Source organism: Octopus bimaculoides, chromosome 6 (assembly GCF_046866305.1).
Source record: "Octopus bimaculoides isolate indiv1 chromosome 6, ASM4686630v1, whole genome shotgun sequence".
Taxonomy (NCBI): domain Eukaryota; kingdom Metazoa; phylum Mollusca; class Cephalopoda; order Octopoda; family Octopodidae; genus Octopus; species Octopus bimaculoides.
Window position 1 is genome coordinate 40,022,181 of NC_142933.1, and position 22,596 is coordinate 40,044,776.

The following is a 22,596-nucleotide window of genomic DNA, read 5'->3' on the forward strand; positions in this document are numbered from 1 at the left end:
GGTGATGTTCTTTTAGTGAATTCCAACGGTAAAATAAAATTCAAAAATTAAAAGTAAATGCTTCAGCTCATTTGAAGATTATTTTTATTATTCATATTACTCACAGCCGTATATATTCTTTCATTTTTTAAATTTGTTTCAGTCATTTGACTACCACCATGCTGGAGCACTGCCTTTAGTCGAATTTATTCTTTGTAAGCCTAGTACTTATTCTATCGGTCACTTTTGCCGAACAGCTTGGCTACTGGGGCGTAAACACACCAACATCGGTTGTCAAGCGATGGTGCGGGGACAAACGCAGGCAAACAAAAGTGTACATACATACATACATACATACATATATATATATATATATATATATATATATATATATATATATATATATATATACGACGGGCTTCTTTCAGTTTCCGTCTACCAAATCCACTCAGAAAGCTTTGGTCGGCCCGAAGCTATAGTAGAAAACACCTGCCCAGGGTGCCACGCAGTGGGACTGAACCGAGATCCATGTGGTTGAGAAGCACGCTTCTTACCACAAGACGACGCCTGATATGTTTTTCTTCGCTCTCTCTCTCACACAGACACACACACAAGCACATAATAACACATGCAAACACACAAACATACACGTATGTGCGCGTACGAGCGCGCACACACACACACACACACACACGAATCTGGGCATACTGTTTTATATTAATGATTTCACGAAAGCAACCGGTGGAGTGCATATCCATGACTGAAAGTCTATCGACACAATATGGTGAGGAACATTTTAAAAGTAGTTAATGATATGTTCATAATTATGGCCAAGCATGTTCACAGATTATTTCACAAGAAATAATCACATTGTTCTTGACTAGAATGAAGTTAGTTGCGCTGACGTGTGTTCTATGTGTGTAATAAAGTGAATTTTATAGAATACGACATTTTAATGGTTAGATAACTCGCAGCTCAAACGTATTTGGCGACACACCGTTTAGGACTACTGTAAGCGTAATGGTTTTAAATTTTAGTTTCTCAGTACAGAACTGCAATCCAATAATGATTTCTTTTATCTACAAGACACGTAGTTTTCTGTGTTGAAGGATAATGACAATATGTTACAGGTATTACTTTGATGTTTTAGTTCATCTCGCTGCTTCATTTCCATGATGAAAGAACTACTACAAATATTAGAAATTGCCCAGTAATTTTTTCACTCCTTTTCTTACAGCTGCGTAGCTGCAGCTATTTTCGAGTAGGTTACAAGGATGATATAAAGCTACAAAACTATTACATCTTTCAAGAAACGAAACGTAGAGCATATCACCATCTTTATACGTTGACTGCTTCTTAAAATACTCATTGTTTGAAAGTTGCCATTTATGTGTATATTAACATCTCCCAATGGTTCCACTTGTCACTAGTCTTTACGTTGTCATAATGTCCTTGCCACTGAGAGAATAGGCTCTGAAAATATGAGAATTTTCCAAACGTACTTGGACTCTTCACACATTACTATTAGATTTGTAAAGAAAATTTATCAGTCGTTACTCATATAAGTTCTTTTCGCGATGCACTATCATCATCATCATCATCATCATCATCATCATCATCATCATCATCATTATTATTCATATACACACAACAGATTTGACTGCTGGAAAAGAAAAATCCTAACATCGGGCTACAACAAGTAACCTTAGATGCTAAGAACCCTCCTATGTATCCTAGCTGTCCCTAATAACACTGTTTTCTGGAGCTGTACTAAACTGGGTTTTATGCCTATTTCCTATATCCATTTGTTCAAATCTTTAGGGATAGTTCCCGATGCACCTATAATTACCTGAGTACATTTTACCCGCACTTTCCATAGTCTCTGTAATTCAATGGCTAGTTCCTGGTACTTTGCTATTTTTTCTGCACCTCTCATTTTGATTTTTTCATTATTTGGGACTGTAATTATCTAGTACTTTCTATTCTTTTTATCTACTAATACTAAATCAGGCCTTCTAGCTTCTGTTACTGTCAATCTGAATGTTAAAGTCGCACAGCATCTTATATTTCTTACTTTCTAGTACTTAACTAAGTTAATGTTCATACCGTTTATCAGTCTGGTGAAATCCTAGCTCTCTACGTAATTCCCAGTAGATTACTCTCCCTAGGTTGTCATGTCTTTTCGTGCATTCTTTCTGTGCCAGCATGCTACAATTACTTACTATATGAGTAACACTTTCCTCCTTTGATTTGCATAGCCTACATTCGAAATTCACTTGGCTTTTGTCTATCTTGGCTTTCATCCAATTACTTCTTAATGATTGATTTTGTACTGCTATTAACAAACTTTCTGTCACCCCTTTCAGTCTTCTGTTCATGTCTCACTGCTACTATTTGCTGCAACTACAGGGTGTCCCAAAAAGATGTACTCACTCTTTGACTTCCCAATACTCATGCATTTTGTGTTCAAGTAGATGTTTATTGATATACATGCAATCCTAAAAGTTAAATTAAATTCAGGAAAATATATCGTTGTATAAACAATTATTTATTGTCATTTAGAAATATTTAATGTTCTCTCTCATTCCTGTGTGTTCCCAAATGTTCAAACTGCCTTCCTTCATTTTCCAAAGCTGATAACGTCCAACAATCGATTCGACAACATTGCCAAACATTTCATATGAAATTTCAAGACATTGTATTCGAATTTCACTTTTCAAATCATCAATTGTCACTGGTTTTGCAGCGTAAACCTTATCTTTGAGATGTCCCCATTAAAAACAAACCATTGGCGTAAGGTCTAGAGAACGTGCAGGAAATCAACGCTACCTCTCTTTCCAATCCATTTGTTTCGATTTGTTGCATCGAGGTAAGCCCGTACATCACAATAAACAATACATTAGTAATCGTCTGTCAAAGAGCGAGTACATCTTTTTGGGACACCCTGTATATCTGGAAATCTTCCATGCAAAGTCTTCTCCTGTCAGTCAGATAACTTCTGTTCTTTTTTCTGGTTTTTAGCTTCGCTTGAGCTTTTGGTTTCCCTATATCTTGTGAATCTACCAGCTAGCTAACTCCATGCATTTCTTCCATTTGTTCATGCTAAAGCTAATTAATTCTCTTATGTTGCCTACTATACGGAATATACTCAAACATTCACTTATCCATGAGTGTGGAATCATGTCATAGGGACTGAAATAGTAGACCACCTAATCTCTGGGTGTAAAGTTTTAGCATCTGTAGAGTTCAAATCAAGACACAGAGTTGGCCAATATCTACACTGGATAATATGTCGGCATTATAGAATCAAAACTGTTGACAAATGGTAAAACACCACCTTGAGGCTGTAACTGAGGGAAAAAATTTTACGATTCTCTTGGACTTTCCAGTATGTACAGGCCGGACCATCAAAGCTAATAAGCAGACATCATAGTGAATGTCAATAGATTCTATATATTAATTGACACAAGCATACCCTGTGACCATAGTATCTCCGAAAAAGGATTTGATAAGCTCAGAAAATATAAAGATTTCCTAATCGAAAGCAAAAAGATGTGGCATCTCAACACGGTTACAATACCAGTTATTATCTTAGCACTTGGAATGATCAAAAAAGGAACTGAAAATTATTTGAGAATGATCCCTGGCTTACTATCCATGCAGGAAGTGCAAAGGATTGTCTTAGCTAGTACGTCACACATTCTGAGAAGGGCATTGTCGCTGTGAATTTTCTTTTCTTTTCTCCCTTTATTTTCTTTGTTTACTTTCTTTCATCATTCTGTATCACATGACTTTGTAAATAAACAATCTGTTGTGTTTATTTTAATGGCCTACCAATGTATACTGTGCGTTTCTCTGCCCTAGGTATCAGGAAGAGACTCGGCAAGAAATGGAAACAAAATTGAAAGAAGATAATAATAATAATAATAATAATAATAATAATAATAATAATAATAATAATAATAATAATAATAATAATAACTATTATTATTATTATTATTATTATTATTATTATTATTATTATTATTATTATTATTATTATTATTATTATTATTATTATTATTAAGGTTTGGATACGCGATGCTGATAAGACAAAAAAATAGCGAAACATCGATATCCATCATTCCTAGATGAGATCTGGCGCGAGTTATTTTGCCTCTCCTTGACTCTCAGGTATTTTTAACAACCGGCGCTTCGAACACACCAAATCATAGCCTACCGGGAAATACACTCACCATTTACGCTAAATATATGTGGTCGATAATGTTTATCACACACACGCACGCACATATGTATATATACCTATGCATATATATACATACATGCATACATACATACATACATACGTACGTACGTACGTACGTGCGTACATACATACATACATACATAAATACATACAGACATGCATACATGCATGCACAGTCATACTGACACATATTGCACGCGAAGATTATTCGTGAATTATTTCCATATATTTAATCACTTATGATTGGTAGTATGAATAATATATGAATTTCTTACTCCTGTAAATTATATTTCACGACGAATATTTTAATTACTGTAACGCAATTAGTGTCAGTATTAACAATGATACAAAAATTAACTTTGCTTAATTAATTTAATAGTATATTGGAACCAAAAAGTAGTTCTCATTCTAATATTCAATATTATGCTCTAGTAATGTATTAGTAGCTATTTGATCATATATCATTAAGATGTAGATTGGTGAGAAAAACGAATATGTTTACGAATATAGATGCGACCGAACATTGTCCGAATGGATAAACTGACATACTGCTTTCAAGCCATAGCTGCCGTAGTCTGAGTAGCAACTTCTCACCGCGTCGTGGACATTATCAATAAACGTTAAAATTAGAGTGGCTATGAAAATCTATTAAGTTAAAGCCGAAACAATCTCTATGTCGATGAAAAACAAAAGAAAACTAAACATCATTGAAGTTGTGAACGACGATCGACTGCTTTTTTATGCAGGTTGGTCTATGATACCGACAGTAACGAATTTCGGTTGCAATAACATGGTTTGCGTCTATTTTTCTGGAATATGAGTCAATTCCACATATGAAATCAAGTTTGTTATAAACAGTTCAGCCTATGCCACCCTCTACCAAGAGCAAGCTATATTTCTCTGTACCAAGAGTGTTTAGAGAAATCATGAGCATTTCAATATATGTACGCAGGAATAATTAAAGAAATAAGAGAAGTATGGCTGCATGCGAAGAAGTTCGCTTTCCAGCGGCATGGTCGCGGGTCCAGTTCCACTGCATTGCATCTTGGGCAAATGTTTTCTACTATAGTCCCGGCCCAATCAAGGCCTTGTGAGCAGGTTTGGTAGATGAATCCGAAAGAAGCCCAGCGCTATAGATCGCTAGCCACTAAACCTTTATATATTTTCTCGCCTTGTTTATTTCTGTGTTCAGTTCTGTCGAAGAGCGTAGGATCGAAACGTAAAAGACTTTCTCACTTCCTGAGCGTTAAACTAATACATCTGTTTGTTGCTTACACACCCGTCTTCGTCTTTTGGTTTTTTGAAAATTGTCACTATATATATATATATATATATATACGCGTGGACACACACATACCATATATATATATATATATATACAGAGAGAGAGAGAGAGAGAGAGAGAGAAAGATTACTGTATAACTGTTCCATTATAAGCGGGATCAACAAAAATCTACTCCATCCAGTAAGAGACAGATATCATTTACTGTATATACTCGAGTAATAGTCGATCTCATGTAAAAGTCAAACCCCTATTTTGGGCCAAAAAATTAGGAATTTTCCATAGACCCTGTATAAAGGTGAGACCCTAGTATTTCACATACAGCAAGGCATTTGTTGGTGAAGGTAACGTATTATCCTGTAGGTAGAAATAACACTGTTACAAAATTGTGTGGCTACCTTAATGTAGCCTGTTCTATAGGTGGAACGCTTAGTGCCTATAATGGCATGCTACGTGCTTATAGTAAAGCATCATTTAATAGCAAGCTCTATACATCTGTTGATGGGTGCTGCAGCACCATTACTAAAATGTATGAACAGGATATGCTGCAAACCTGCATACATCTTCAAGTACAATAAACACATGCGTCATACGCTCGTCTGTTTACATGGTGAGAAACTTGTTTCACAGACAGCACTACTGGCAAACAACAGCAAACACCACTGTATGAATTCGTACGGTGGCATGACTTCGGTAAGCCTCAAAATATTTAGTTAATCACTAGATCAGTAGTTCCCAAACTTTTTTGCCGCGGAATCATTCGACATTCTTTTTAAAAACGTGGAACCCTAATAACATTCAGGGAACCCTGGTGTTTTGCAGAACACACTTTGAGAATCCATGCTCCAGATTAGCGACTCTACACCATTTTTTGGACATTTACTGATAATTGCACATGACATCCTACAACGTTTTTTGAAGCACGTCGAGTAGGTATCAGCTGTAGGTAGTGGCATGACGGTACCGGGTACATATGTTACCGGTAGTAATATAACATAATTATGACATATAAATTGATTTCACTCAACTAGTCTCTTAAGTTTGATTGATACAAATAAAAGACAAAGTGTAAATATTTATAACAGCTACGCGGTCTTGTTTATGTGCAACGTACGATCCATTAGGATCAATTTTATCCCAAGTAGACATAAATATAATCAGTGGACACTGGTTCCTCAACTTAGTTTGTACAATCGATTTGAAAATGTAGCGAAATTGTGGTTAAGTTTACCAACCAGAAATGATTTCTTTAGGACTCCCAGTTACCTTTTCGAAAATACGATAACAACATCATAATTGTGAGACCTTGACTTTCTTGATTATGGATCGGAATTTATTTTTTGTAAGACCCCCCATATGAAATTTGAGCACAACATTAATGGCATGGAAAACAAGACCACCTAACTTATATTTTCCAGGTAGGACCATTCTCATGACAGTAATAATTGGTATGAAGTATAGTTCAATGCTATTTGACCGACAGCATGGCGAAGCCGTTGCCAAGTCGTGCATCAAATATATTGTGTATTTGCGTGCATTATCTAGTTGCTTGGGCAATATGCTAATGTTACTAGTACTAGCAGTTTACTTTTCATAAGGGAAATTAAAAGTTCAGGATCAAAATAGTATTAGATCTGAACAGATTGCCATGTCACTTGTAATGAAGTATAGACTATATTAGGTATTTGTATTTCATTGTATTTCAATTATATTTCATTTGTATTTCATTTGTATTTCATTTGTATTTCAATTATATCTAGCTTTTATAAAACGGCTTACAATTTTATATGCGAACTGTTGCTCAAAAGAGAAAAGTCAGTATTTTGAATTTGTTTCTTTGATTTTTGCTGAAGTAGAAACACTTAATATTAGCATTGTATGACGTTTCAAACGCTCCGTATTAAAAAAAGAGATGACGCTATATTCTGTTTTCTAACTTACTTCCGGAGAAAAAACGAAGCCTGCATGTTCCAGATTATTACGCAATGCTAATGAATAGCTAAACAATTATTGGAATTTTTTTGCAATCATTTGACTTCTCCATTATGCCATATCGTCTGACATTTCTATTGTAAGTGATTTTATTTCAGTTATATTACTTGCATTATGACTAATTCGTATTCTATGTGACTGAGCACCATATAGCTGTACACATTTTAATATTGATTTACTGTTGTTGTTTTTATTGTTTAACTGCAGTTCCACTCTAATTGAGCTGAGCCATGATCAAATGTACGACAGCTGCTGCCATCCCGTTTATTTTCCCCAGACATGGCGCATCTAGGATCATACTATACAAAAGAACAATTTTAGAAACACTATGCTGTGATATGAGGATTGCTATTTCAAGTAGCTTAAGCAAATATGTAGAGAATCATAGTTATTAACACATAATACTGCTTTGTGTAACAAAGCTGTATATTTTCAGTGAAGCGCAAAATGGAAATTTTCGTGATTATAGATATTACTGCACTACATGAAAGAAATTGGTTCTGACTGAGAATTGAAACAACGTAATACACATAAACCAATTAATTATGAGTTTACGTCTTTTAAAATATCATACGGCTTTAGAGGATACTATTTAGCTGAATAGTTAGTGTATATATTTAAATGAAACACTTAAACAGCCTTATTTATATTTCCTTCAATAATTTGTTCTCCAGTTGGTACGTCATTCTCTTTCATCCCTGCAACGCAAATAAAATAAATCATTGCAATACATTGGTTTAATTGTCTCCACAGTTTGTCTTTCATGACAAAATTGGCCTTGTGCATAAGCAATAAATCAATACAGCTCAATTTATAAATTTGTATAGTTACCCAATGCTGGTAATGTAATGTTACATCTTAATATTTGATGTGTATTTAATTTTCTTTATGAATACATATATACATGATGAATAAAATTACGTGAATATACATTTATACACGTTTCCTTTATCAAAATGTGTTTATATATGCGCTTTAGAGTGAGTATTGGCCAGGATACTTAGAAGAATGACGTCACTGTTTAAAAAATAAAACTCACCGACTTACAGATAACAGTTTTATATTATAGATTCAGTTTTGTTCCACATGTGTGTAACTGAGATTTATAAAACACTTATCAATCAAAACAGTCTCTTGCATCCAGTAAATATATTAAAATAAATGATAAAATACACGAAAAGAATCAGCTAGTTCTACTTGCTAGAAACAATTATGTAGTATTATAGTCAATATACATACATTCATAAGTCATAATTCATCGATTTTAGAAAGCCGTTCTGAAAGAACGTGAGTATACAAAATGTTATAATATTATTTATCCCATATAAAACAAATTGAGTCGTTATCGGGATAAGTTTTTTTTTTTAAGTCACTAACCAATGTGAAGTAAAATAAAGATATAACTTGATTTTATTGACGGTAATGAAAAGACAAGCGATAAGATAATTACATTAACTGTCGATTGTGTAAAAATACAACGTTCCATTATTTGCCTGGAGTGGTCAAGACTATATTAAAGGCTGTCACAGCTTTGGTCACTATAATAGTTTTACGTCCAAGACATTGCCTATATTTTTCCTTTCGACAGTCATAGTTTCAAATTATGTAGCGGTAGTGCATCTGAATGCTACAGTGAAGTCTCTATTTGTATCTGGATTCATTTGGAACTATCCTGAAAGAGAAAATAATCAAATAGAACTGAGCTGATCAATTGTGTAAAATATATAATGTTAATATATCAATTGATATGAAACAAGAAACACTCCATTTAAAATCAATACATAAATCAAACATTTCTCCAATCCCAATTCAATCAAATGAATTATTTAATAAATTTACTGAGCTGTAATGGAAGAACTATTCCACAATGTAATAATAAGACTTCGTTTTTCGTAGTTGACAGCCTTGAAAATCTTTCAGTGTTTTATCTGGTATATTAAGAATGTTATGAGATCAACGATGATCCAAAACAGTTTATCTACTCTGAAAATACTTCCAGCCAAATCATCACTTGTACTTGAACTTCATTAAGACTGTAAATCACGCTTTCGCTATAAAGTTCCTCATCTAATTAATATGTTTCCAGACGAATTGAGAGAGTTTTGATGGTTTCCTTATTTCTTGGGCTAATGGAAAAATCCCCCAATTCGACAATGTGAACTTTCTGTATGCATACCTTTATTCTGTCTCAGCAGCTTCTCTTAAAGACATTGAGTTTCCGGAAAGAATTCATAAGTACTGGCAATCAAGAACGTAAGAAAATAAGGGACTCTAGGAAGTAAGTCATTGTTAGCAAATGACATTCTCTACAAAGTCAGAAAGGAACGTAACCTTATTGTTCAATGTCTTTACGAAAGGTCATAATAGAACTGAGTTAGCACATTTTGTGGAATTATATTTATTTGTTAAGGCAGCGAGCTGGCGGAAAGTTTAGCACGCAGGGCGAAATGCTTAGCAGTATTTCGTCTGTCTTTACATTCTGAGTTCAAATTCCGCCGAGGTCGACTTTCGGGGTCGACTTTGCCTTTCATCCTTTCGGGGTCGATAAATTAAGTACCAGTTGCGTACTGGCGTCGATCTAATCGACTGGCCCCCACCCCCAAAATTTCGGACCTTGTTCCTAGAGTAGAAAAGATTATTGTTATTTGCTACTTTCACAAAAGTATTACCTCTTTGGCAATAAATTATACAAAGGTGACGCCCGAAAGATTTCAAACTTATAAACAGTTATGCCACAGATATATTTAGAAACGATCTGTTAGTAATATTTAGAGTTACATTAGTCATAAACATTAATCACTAAACAATAATCTCAATATACATAGAACTATAATACAGAAAAACAAAACGTCCATATAGTCCAAGCAATGACACTATATATATGCACAATATTTAAGTTTCTTCCAGCTGGAATAAACAGAAAAGTGGTTGATCCATCCCCGAGAAGGGATATCTTTAACAAGACCACCTGTACTAAAGAATGTACAAGTACAAAGTGGTTTCAGTCACAAATTAATGTATTTTAAAAATACACATTAAATTGGTACCAAGAATAGGATGGTATCATGATTTAACTCACCATGCATCCTGATCTTTACTTCAAAAATAGTAGAGAACTTCTAGCAATTGAAAGGTAATACTTTCTACCGATTCCCCAGCCGAAAATCCTTTAAAGCACAACTATAAGATTAGCAAATTTGGTTGGAGAATATCGATTTCTCAATTAGATGCTACAACCAACGTCATATATCCACACAGCTCACCACAACAGCGGATTCTGACTTTCTAAATTCTTGAAAGATATTGTAAAGAATTGCACAAATTACATTACGTACCCTTGCCAGGATTTTCAGATGTTTAGGTTATAGAATAAGGAAAATTTCAATTTAATGTCCGCCAGAAACTCAGGAACGAAGGATTCCAACTCCTTCCCAGCATGTAGAGAATTGTCAAGATAGCCAACCTCTACTTCAAGTGATCAAGAAACTGGAAGACTTATCTAAATAAAGTAGTTAGTGAGATATTCCTCAATCGTATGATTGAAATATTGCCTCGTGGAATGAACGTAACTTTTGGCCCATGAGTCATTGCTTAACTCTACGCCGATTGAAAGTAATTAAAAAATTTATATATATATATATATATATATATATATATATATATATATATATATATATATATATATATATTCCTGTATTATGTTCTATTTGTCATGTTTGTTCTATCAAACCCATAGATGCATCACCAAGATGATCTCGGTCTCATACAGAACAAATCTGAATTTGCCAAATTCACCAAAACGTAGGTATATCTAAGAATGAAAAATATCTTGTGTTTATGACTATTGTCTTTGTGATGGAAATGCAATACATTTCCGGAGAAAAAATACATTGTATACAAAACATATGCCAATCATCAATGGAATCTGCAACATATATTTTTTCTCCAAGAGAAAATTTGTCCTCACTGCTAGCTACCAGCTTTAATTTTAAACAAAATAAACGAACGATACAATAGTCGGAACGAATCCAATGTGATAGGCAGCGACCGCGAACCACTACACTTTTTTTTTATCAATTGGGAACTATAAAGTGCTCAAATATATTTCTATACGAACAAGGACATTCTGTGCAGGTTAAGACGCACATGTGTTACACAAAACATCTTATTTCGTCCAAAAATGAGGCGAATGTATCCTCATGTACTCTATAATACATTCAAGATGTGTTAAAAGATGCTTTAGATCAATGGCTATTGCAAATATGATAGGAATAAACGAATTTGAGACAAAATAAATACTGTTATTCCACATAAAGCAGATATGACAGATACCTTCAGGAGTCAGTTTTTGCAAGTGGATATGGCTTGTATATTTGTATGCTTGTAATTATATAAGCCTGAGTACCTAAAATACATATTTAGATCTATATAAAATAATGTTGTGCTGTAGGAGCAAAAACAAAACAAATGAATAATTCAAATACCTGGTGAAAAAACTTTTCTGAACCTTCTCACTACTAATATTGGATTTTGACAACAACTTACAGACAATTCTTCTTCACGTAGTTCAGGGAATACTATTGGCGCCTTGTAGTTCAAGAACCAAAGAAGTATTTGATTCAAGCAGAAAGAAACATCCCACAAGGTGAGAACCAATCAAATTTGAACCTTTCCCCGTCTTAACCCAATAAATGCAAGATGTTTGTTTTCCCGAATTTTCTAACCAAATCATCTTCTATCTCACTTTCCTGATCAATGTTCAGCGATCACTGTCATCCTCACACGCGATGTACAAACAGCATAAATTTACACAAAATTGAATTGTAAACGTTTGTAGATTTGCATGTATGTGTGCGCGTGTGTATGTGTAAATATGTGTCTGTGTGTGTATGTGTGTACGTGTGTGTACGAGTTTATGTATTTTATTCCTTAGTTAAACAAATAAGTACATATATACATATAATATTGGTAAGCTATAATCATTGCTGAATGTTGAACTGAAAACGTTAATTCAATATGCTATAGTCTCCTTGTAATCGTTTATTTGTATTTGTTTTATGCATCATACATTTACTGTATGTTTCAAAATTCATAAGCGTTGATAGTTTTCTTTTTGTCTATGTATAATGCAGATTATTTTAAAGTTGCAATATAGAGTAATAAATATAAAGCTGATGCAGATATAGTTACGTGTTCCTTTTTTTCTGTTGCTATTTTTCTGTTGTTGTAGTTTTCTTGTAGTAATATAATCAGTAGAGATGATTTTATTTTATTTGGCTTCGCGAGACCTATCCAACAATCATAAAATAAAATATGATACAAGGGTTTTCGAAAAAATTGGCTGAAATATTGCCTGACTACAAGTGGAAATAACACAATCTGAAAGGCAATACGATTCAAAAAGCATTGATCACTGATGCAGTAGTGGAAGGATGATTATCGAAAAAAAAATCTTAGAAATATATAAAGGAAGGTATTTTAGACATATCAGAGATCAACAATATGGAAGATAGGAACATGTGTGAAGCAATGTGGGATGTGTGATTGATTGCTAACTGATTAGTATCAAATATACAGATGGTTATCAGAATGCTTACAACAGCTGAAATTGAAATGAAGAAGTATGAAAGCATAAAGGGGAAAACAATCCACAGCAGTGAAAGAGTCATGTCCGAAATTAGGACTATTTGATGGGTTAATTAATGCGCTCAACTTCAAGTAAATTTATACAACTTGCATTGACATAATTTTGTTGTGAAACTGTTGTGAAAGTGCATGGCCTACTGGTTAAAGTGCCGTGATTAACAGAGTTCGATTATTGAACGAAATCATGTGTTGTGCCTTTTAGCAAAGATTTTTATTTCCTGTTAGCTTTCAGTCTGTTCGGCTGAAAATGAGTGGCAGATGGAGAAGAACTCTCTCATGGATTGGAGTTCTGTTTAATGAAAATGTCCTATACTCTAAATCGTGAACGCATCTCTGTAATCCGGATAAGGTAAGTCTTCATGAGCCTTTAGGTGCGTAGTAGAACGCAAATTACTTACTAAGAAATAAATGCAAATAACGTGTGTGCATTGTGGCTCTTGTAGTTATGATAGTTAAGAAATGTGTCAGCTATCATTGAGAACTTACGGGCAAGTCACGTATTCATTGCATTAGAAACGCCCATTTGTTACATTGCTCTGTTCTGAAGGAAGAGGCTGTGTTCATGTCCAGTGCAGGCTTTCTGGTCCCAAGATGATCAATGTGGTTAAGTGATCACGAACAAATCGTGTCCGAAGAAAAGTAAAAAATCGATCTTTTGGGGAGGAAGCTCTAGGTAGTATGTCCAGACCTTCCTTCACAAAAGGTCTAAGGTGATACAATACGGCTGACGAGAGAGGAAAAGGCAAGGTGGCTGTAGTTGGCACTAAACGAACCAAATCCATGCAGTAGAGATCAGTTTAGTACGTGAGAAAAAACGACGCCGGTAGCAGCGACTGCAACAACGAAAAGTGGCCGAGCAAGGTGTAGCGGAGAGGGGTCAAACAAAAAACGTGTGCAACCATTCAAAGGACAGTGCTTCCGGTGCGAGACTACAAGTCACCCAAGTCTGAGGTCATTTGCTACCGGTGTCGAGAAACAAGACATATAGCCAGCGAATGTCTGCGGGGAAACGGTCTAAGAGAGACTACTGCGCCGGTAGTTATCCCTTCGGATCAATAGAGGCGCGTTTATCGTTACCTGTAGTCGACATTCTGGTGGAGGGAAAGATGTCGCGAGTACTTGTGGACACGGGCTGTACGACGACCCTGATGACTCCAGAAGTGGTAGAGACGTGGAATGGAGAAAGCAGTGTAAGGGCAGTCGACGGACGAGAGATACACTGTGAAGGCATTATAGATGCGCAGATCGTGGTGCAGGGAACAAAGCTGACGCTGCAAGCAATTGTAGTTGGCCACTTGGTAGACGAGATTGACTTGGTGATGAGGATGGATGCAATCACCTGTTTAGGAGGTGTCACTGTCAACGAGGTCGGTGTAACGTTCGCGGTTGCGGGGAAACCGTCTATGGCGAGACCGTGCATTGGTGAGAACCGCGAAGATAAGTATGCTGCACACACCATTGAAGACCAGGACTTTCGTGCTGTCTTCGATGGCCAGAGGTGGACAGTGGAGTGGTACTGGAAGGGAGAGCCTCCGACGTTAAAAACTAAAGTGCGCTGCTATCAGCATACTCTGAAAGGAGATGCCAGAAGTGAGTTCGAGGTGGGGCGGTGGATTAATGAGGGCATATTGGGGTTACTGCCGCTAATGGCGGTGGTACAGCCCACAAAGCATAAGGTCAGGCCAGTGCTTGACTTCCGAGAACTTTGTGGTGTTGGTGGAGAGGATTGCAGATGAGGTAAACGGACGTTTAGACTGTAGGGGCAGGCGGAAGAGCCACGGGGGCATGCACGGGCAGAATGCACGTGGGCGCAGTTCGATGAGAGTCGGCGAGTGTGGAACGCCGTGTTTTTCCTCACGATAAGGACAGTGATTGCTCATCCCGCCTCGGTCAACAGGTAAGGTCTCTGTATTTCTCCCTTTTGCTTCTTTTTCTGTTGTCTTTTTCCTCCATCACACAACTGATAGGATAAAGTTAGTATCAGTATAATGTTGGAGTAGTGTTCAGGGTTTTAGGAAGTAATTATACACGCAGTGACAGGGCGTGTGAGGGCCGATGTTGGTTGTGGTAACAAAATCTGTTCATCATATATTCAAAAAGACTGTCATTTTGAGCATATCGTCTTGTTTGCGGTTGTGTTTTGGGGTTATGTTTCTCAGATTATGAGAACTAATCTCTTTCCCTCCTGTTTTATGCTCTGCAACTCGTTGCTATCTGTTAGATGCAGATATGAAGCGAAGAAAATATTATAATGAAAAGTAGTTTAAAGCAAGGACATAAAAATTGTTCAATGAGGATTATGCATTCAAATAGAATAAGTTCTAATTAATTTGTTAAATAAGTGTCATTGTTTATCTTTTGAAATTATTCTAATTATTTTCTATCAAACAATTATGGTATCCCATATTTACGACTGTGAGTTAACAGAAACAATAGCGAGCCAGACTAAATATCCAACAGCATTTTCTCTGCTCATTAGCGCATAACACTCTCGGTTGAAAACCTACCATGGTCAATTTTACCATTCTTCCGTATATGATTAAAAAGAAATATCAGCAAAATACTATGTTAAATTAATCCACATGGAAGAGGAAACGGTAGCCCTTTGTAAGAAACCAATGGTAGTAGAGGATAGTTTAATGTGTACACATTGCCCTATTCACAATAGTGTTTAAGTCTACATAACAACAAAAATACTGGAAATGACAATTCAATCGTTTAAATATTGAACCGGCAGACAGCCATTTTTCAAGAGTTGATAAATATGAAGTAGGTTTAAATTTTTTGTAATGCTTTGGTATACAATGACAATACCATTATAATTTAGAAATGTAAGATAGTTTTCATTAAAGTTATATAATGTAGCATCTTAAATGTAAGCAGTGTAGTTATATGACGCAGTGTTTGCTGGAATGTCAAGAAAATTTTCAACACACACACACACACACACACACACACACACACACACACACACACACACACACACACACACACACACAAACACACACACACAAACACAAACACACACACACAACACACACAACACACGCATTTATGTATACAATTGTTCATTAAAATAAAAAGATTGAGTAAATTCTGATTCAGCTTTGAAAATAGATCTTACGCATTGAGATACAAATATAAAATACACATGAACAATGACTCAGATATTTCCATATCCATAGGATATTTGCGGTTTAGAAGATTTTCTTCCCTCTCTCTCCCTCTCTCTCTCTCCATATATATATATATATATATATATATATATATATATATATATATATATATGTATGTATACACACACACACACACACACACACACACATATATATATACACGTATGTATATGTGTGCGTGTGTATTTGAGTGTGTGTGTGTGTGTGTGTGTGTGTGTGTGTGTGTGTGTGTGAATGTAGAAGATGACTGTTAAATATTTCAATTCGTGACAAATTATCAGGTGCCTTTTCTAATTTCTGGAATATTTTATAGCGAAAGCATTGTGAAGTGTTAAGTTGTCATGTAAAAGTTGTAATACTTTAATTTGTCTTATACTAAAATGGAAGCTCTTAAGAGTACAGCGCGGGAAATACATACCGTCGTTAAGAGTTCTAGATTACTATGAGATGGCGTAAGACCTTTGACATTAAAGAAGCTATTTCATCACAATATATTTCTTAGTTTTTTACTGATAATATACTACCATTCAATAAGAAACAGTCGCCCCTCAATTTCCTTTGTAGCAAAAATAATCATACTTTGTTATGCATTATAGCAGAAAAAGTATTCAATAAATAATAATATATCCAGTAGTCTCTATTTCTAATGGAGCCCGTCTTAGCAAACATTAAAGAATAAGTATGTAATGGGCTGATTGTCTGTCAGCTGATCTTCATCTTATTTACTTCTCTCCCACTATATCTAAGAGCAATTTCATTGATGGCTGTAACAAAACTACAAATCAATATCCTCCTAACAACGATATTCTTGATGAGTATGTTATAAATAGCCTGCTTCTCGTGTTTGCTAAGAGAATCTTTAATCTGTGTTGGGGGGAAATATCAAGCAGCCCAGCTCTGATATATAATCTCTAACCAGCAGACGATAAATACAATACACTGTGGATTTTTCCTTTCTGCATTGTATTTATCACGTGTTCATATATCCACTAATTCTTTTCAGTCCACTGCAATCATCGATGATGTTTCCTTTTGCATGGAAATATTGTTTGAGCTGCCTTTCGCATGATCAGTTTACTCTGTTTGGGATGACTATATAAAATTCATAATAATATGCCATATTATTTCATTGTTCTTATCACTACGCTATATAATTATCATTGATGCTTTGCTTTGTGAACAGTGCATCTGAAATCCAATTAAAGACACAGTAAATTTGAGACAGTAAACGAGTGGTTTTGAATAATTTCTTATAAAAATAGATGTCAGAATTTACAAACAGCAATATATCTAATGCATGAACTGAGAAAAAATTCCTGCCGAAAATCTATGATGTGTATTTGTGAAATGTGATTAGTTAAATTGTTTTAAAATAATATGAAGTGATTTTAGTGAACTTGTTATGTAAGATGGCACTTTATAGCACACAGAGTATTAGAAAAATTTAAAATTAGAAAGAGGTAAGACAGAATTAAGTGAGAAAGTACTTGATACAGATACTGAATTCCAACGGAAGTATAATTACACAGCATTCCAGTGATAGATTTGGTTAATATGATTTAAATGATTTATTGAGAAATCTCTTCAGTTAATCATTTAAACATTATATCATAATATTGCGATGGGTTTTCACATCATGAACTTACAAAACTGCACTGGTAAATGCACGCAATATTAGAAAACAGAGAAAGAACAAGAAAGTTGAATGGCGACGCCAGTTGAAGATTTTCTTACATGAGTAACGATGAATCATGCTGAAGAGAGCCTTTGTGGAGATCCTACAGAATACCGAGAGAGACTTTTATTTGGAAGAAACTTTATCAAGTTATTTCAAGTTTAATTACCTGTGTGTTTTACCACTCTGACAATAATGTTATTGCAATGTGCTATATATGTACTCTTCTAGTGACTAGAAGCAATGGTCAGAAATAGAGGTTGATCAATCACGTAAAATAGTAAACCATGCTTTACAGAAGTGTATCCACATCAGAAGTGTAACCAGCACAACAGTGTATATAGACACAAAACACATAATGACAAAGAGTTTCTCAACTATCTTATATTTGTAAAAGTTAAAATGGCTCTCATATTTTTAATATGTGGAAATCCCTTACAAGTAAAAGTAGCTAGGTCTGAATGACATTATTTGTACAAGAAGAGACCAGTAATAGGAAACGAAGAAACCATCTTCCCCGTCTCTATCTCCTCCTTTCGTTTTCTCTCTCTCTTTCTCTCTCTAAATCTCTCTCTCTTTTCTCTCTCTCTCTGTCTATGTCTCTGTGTATATACATATATATATATATATATATATATATATATATATATATATATATATATATATATATATATATATATATATATATACATATATATATATATATATATAGGCGTTGCTCCAGCATACCCGCAGTCAAATTACTGAAACAAGTAAAAGAGTAAAGAGTATATATATACAGATATACATACACACACATATATATATATGTATATCTGTATATCTATATACATATATATATATATATATATATATATATATATATATATATATATATATATATATATATATATATATATATATATATATATATATATATATATACATATATATATGTATGTATATCTGTATATATATACTCTTTACTCTTTTACTTGTTTCAGTAATTTGACTGCGGCTATGCTGGAGCAACGCCTTTAGTCGATCAAATCGACCCCAGGAATTATTCTTTGGAAGCCTAGTACTTATTCTATCGATCTCTAAGTAACGGGGACGTAAAACAAACCAGCATCGGTTGTCAAGCGATGTTGGGGGTACAAACACAGATGCACAAACATATACACATACATATATACGACAGGATTCTTTCAGTTTCCGTTTACAAAATCCACTCACAAAGCTTTGGTTGTCTCGAGGCTATAGTACAAGACACTTGCCAAAGGAACCCGGAACCATGTAGTTGGGAAGCAAGCTATTTACCACACATCCAGTCCTGCGCCTTCATATATATATATATATATATATATATATATATATATATATATATATATATATATATATATATATATATATATATATATATATATATATATATATATTATTTCGCTTAAAAGAGTTCCAACACTGTCTGTTTTTTATGTTTTATTTATATTCCTGCAGAACTAATGTGGGGTATAGAATATGGAATATACAATATATAATATGATATACAATATACAATATAAAATAAAATAAAATAAAAATGGATGGCACCATGAAAGAAAGTATTGAATGTAGATGAAATATTGAGTGTTCAATATAAAGGATCAAATATATAAATATATAAATATAAATATATATATACATATGACATCTTAAGTCATATACAATATTATTACAGGAGGAAATTCAAAATCTTACAGCTGTTTCTGGGATATCCACGAGTATGGAATGTTCTGTCATCAGAGACAGATTGGGGAAAAATATGGAAAATGAGAAAGGTATATATCAACAAGATGATAACATAGAGGAAGGGAGTAAAAGAATAAGGAGATGGAAAGAGAGAAGAAAAAAAAGTGGCATAAAAGTTCATAGTTCAACTTTCGGAAATTATGGAAACCAAAGCATGAGTCCTTAGGTGGAATCCTGTGTATATCCACGAGTGTAAGTCTTTAGGTGATGTCCTGCTTATATCCATGTGGTTATATAGTACTTATAAGGTAGTGCTTATAGTTATAGTGCTTATATAGTAGACACCTCAAGAAAAAGACGCGAACATATCGTCGATCAATAACAGAATGGTAGCATAGGTGGCTGTTAAGTGGTAAAAGTAGAGAAAAGAAGAGAAATAGAAAGAGGGTTGGATAGAGTGAGGTAGGGAGATTTTAAGGATTGGCTATATGATAAAGTAATGTGTTTATATGTATGGGGTCTAAGAATTGTGTATGGGGTAGCCGAGAAGATAAGAAAGAAGATGAGTAGGTAGAGGAAGATAGGGTAAAAAAAATAGAGTGAAATGAAAGGAATTTAAAGAGAGTAATAGATGACAGGTAGTTTCAAAGTCTAAAATTGTTGAGGAGGAAATGTGGTAGTAATTGCTTGTGTCCGTCCTGGCTAACGTCGGTGGCTGTAGAATTATTTTTAGCAATGGGGCTGTGTGTGCGTAGGTGGTCGAGAATGGGAGATCAAGTTGAATATTAAATTATTTATGAGTGGGATTTAGAGTTAGGGGTTTATATTAGAAGATTTGAGGGAGTTAAGGTTAGAATAAATTAAGGATAAATTAAAGGATTAATATTTATCTTATAGTATGATGAGATACGGTAGATAGATATGAGGTAAGACATAAGATAAAAATAAGAGTTATAGAGATATAGAAGGGGTATGCGTTAATGATCATAGGGATATGTACGTGGGTGCTCTTAGTGGGGGGGGTGCTTACATTTAGATTTATGAAAGAATTTAAAAGTGCAGAAGAATTTGCGCTTACACGTAGTGAAGGTCTCGTTGTATTTATTAAGTAATTGTGGTGAGTTGTGGGTTAGAATTTTGAGAGCTTCTTTTAAGCAAAATCTACAACTAGAGTGTTAGACCTGATATGGGGTGTCCGAGTCTATTATAGCCCAGGAAAGTTTATAATGTATTTTTCTATTAATTAGATATTGTATGTGGCTGGCTAGTGATGTGGGATTACTATTCTTATATTTAAAAGAGTTTCAATGTGCGTAATACCTTTGTTTAAATCCGCTGCTACAACCAATGTAGTACCTACAGGAATTATTGACTATATTGCGAACAGTGCATCAAGTATACGACGTTGAATCTTCTGCAATGGCCTTGCAGCGGGGCAATCTGTCCGGGATCTGCAGTTGCAGTTATCGCTTCCTTGGTAGTTAATTGGAGAGAGAGACGAGATACTGCTGGTAGTGGCTAGGGTGGTATTATGTGAATCGATCGTGATATTGCTGCTATTATTGCTGTGTATATGCATATATATATATATATATATATATATATATATATATATATAACACACGCACACACACACACACACACACACACACACACACACACATATATATATATATATATATATATATATATATATATATATATATATATATATATATATAAGACAAATATATATATAATATATACATATGTATGAGCGATTGTGTTTGTGCGCGCATTTGTGTCTCAATATATATATGTATGTTGTGTGTTTGTGTGTGTGCATGTTATGCTGCACATGTGAAATTTTACTCTGTACATGCCTATATACATACACAGATACACTCACAGATACCTTCATACATATACAATTACTAACATGCGTATATACGTATGTAAGTCATTGTACATGAATATATGTGGGGGAGGCTATGTGTGTCTCTGGACCACCGAGTACCGAAAATCGGATAATAAAATTTCACATGTGCAGCGTAACATGAGGAACAGATCAAAAATCTGATAGTACCAAAATAGACATCCAATACATCCATTACCACTCATATCAGGCACGCAGAAGCACGTTAACAGCAAGTAGAATCTAACTGCCAGCTTCTACTAAATTCAAACAAGGCAGATGGATGTATTAGCATCGAAGTCAAAGGTTTTTTTTTTTAACTAACGGAGACAGCAATTCAGTATCACCTAACGAAAAACAACTGGGTCCCATAATACAGGTAAACGGTTGCATAATCAAATACCTGTATATATGAAGAAATATGCTGTATGGAAACATTTGTAGTGATTAAAAACAAACTGCCCAAGAGTACTCCATTTTGTTGACTCTAACTTATTCATATATATATTGTTGTTTGCTCCGTTCGTGGCGTCCTGTACACATATATGCATGTATATGTGTGTGTGCGCGTGTGTGTGTGTGTATGTACATAAGTATGACATTGCTTAGTTTTATTTCAAGATTTATTGCCAATAGAGAAAGAGCCGGTTTCTATCCTAGATTCATTGGAATTTCAACATTAACAGGGTAGTTTTGTTTGTATGTATGTATGTATGTATGTATGTATGTATGTATGTGTGTATTATGTATTCTTGTATGTGTGTATACATAGGGATCTATGGATGTAGAGATATATAAGAAGATACCCCGTTTTCCCTGTAGCTGTAGATTTGGTTTCAGGCAAGAAGTATGATTAAGATAAATTCTGAGGCATTCACTCTGAATTATTTAACTCAATAATTGATTATATTCGAAATCCATAAACTACGTTATCTTGTTCGCAAATCCTTTATGCTTGTGGAACGAAGGTTGCGACACAATTAGCGTTTCATGAAT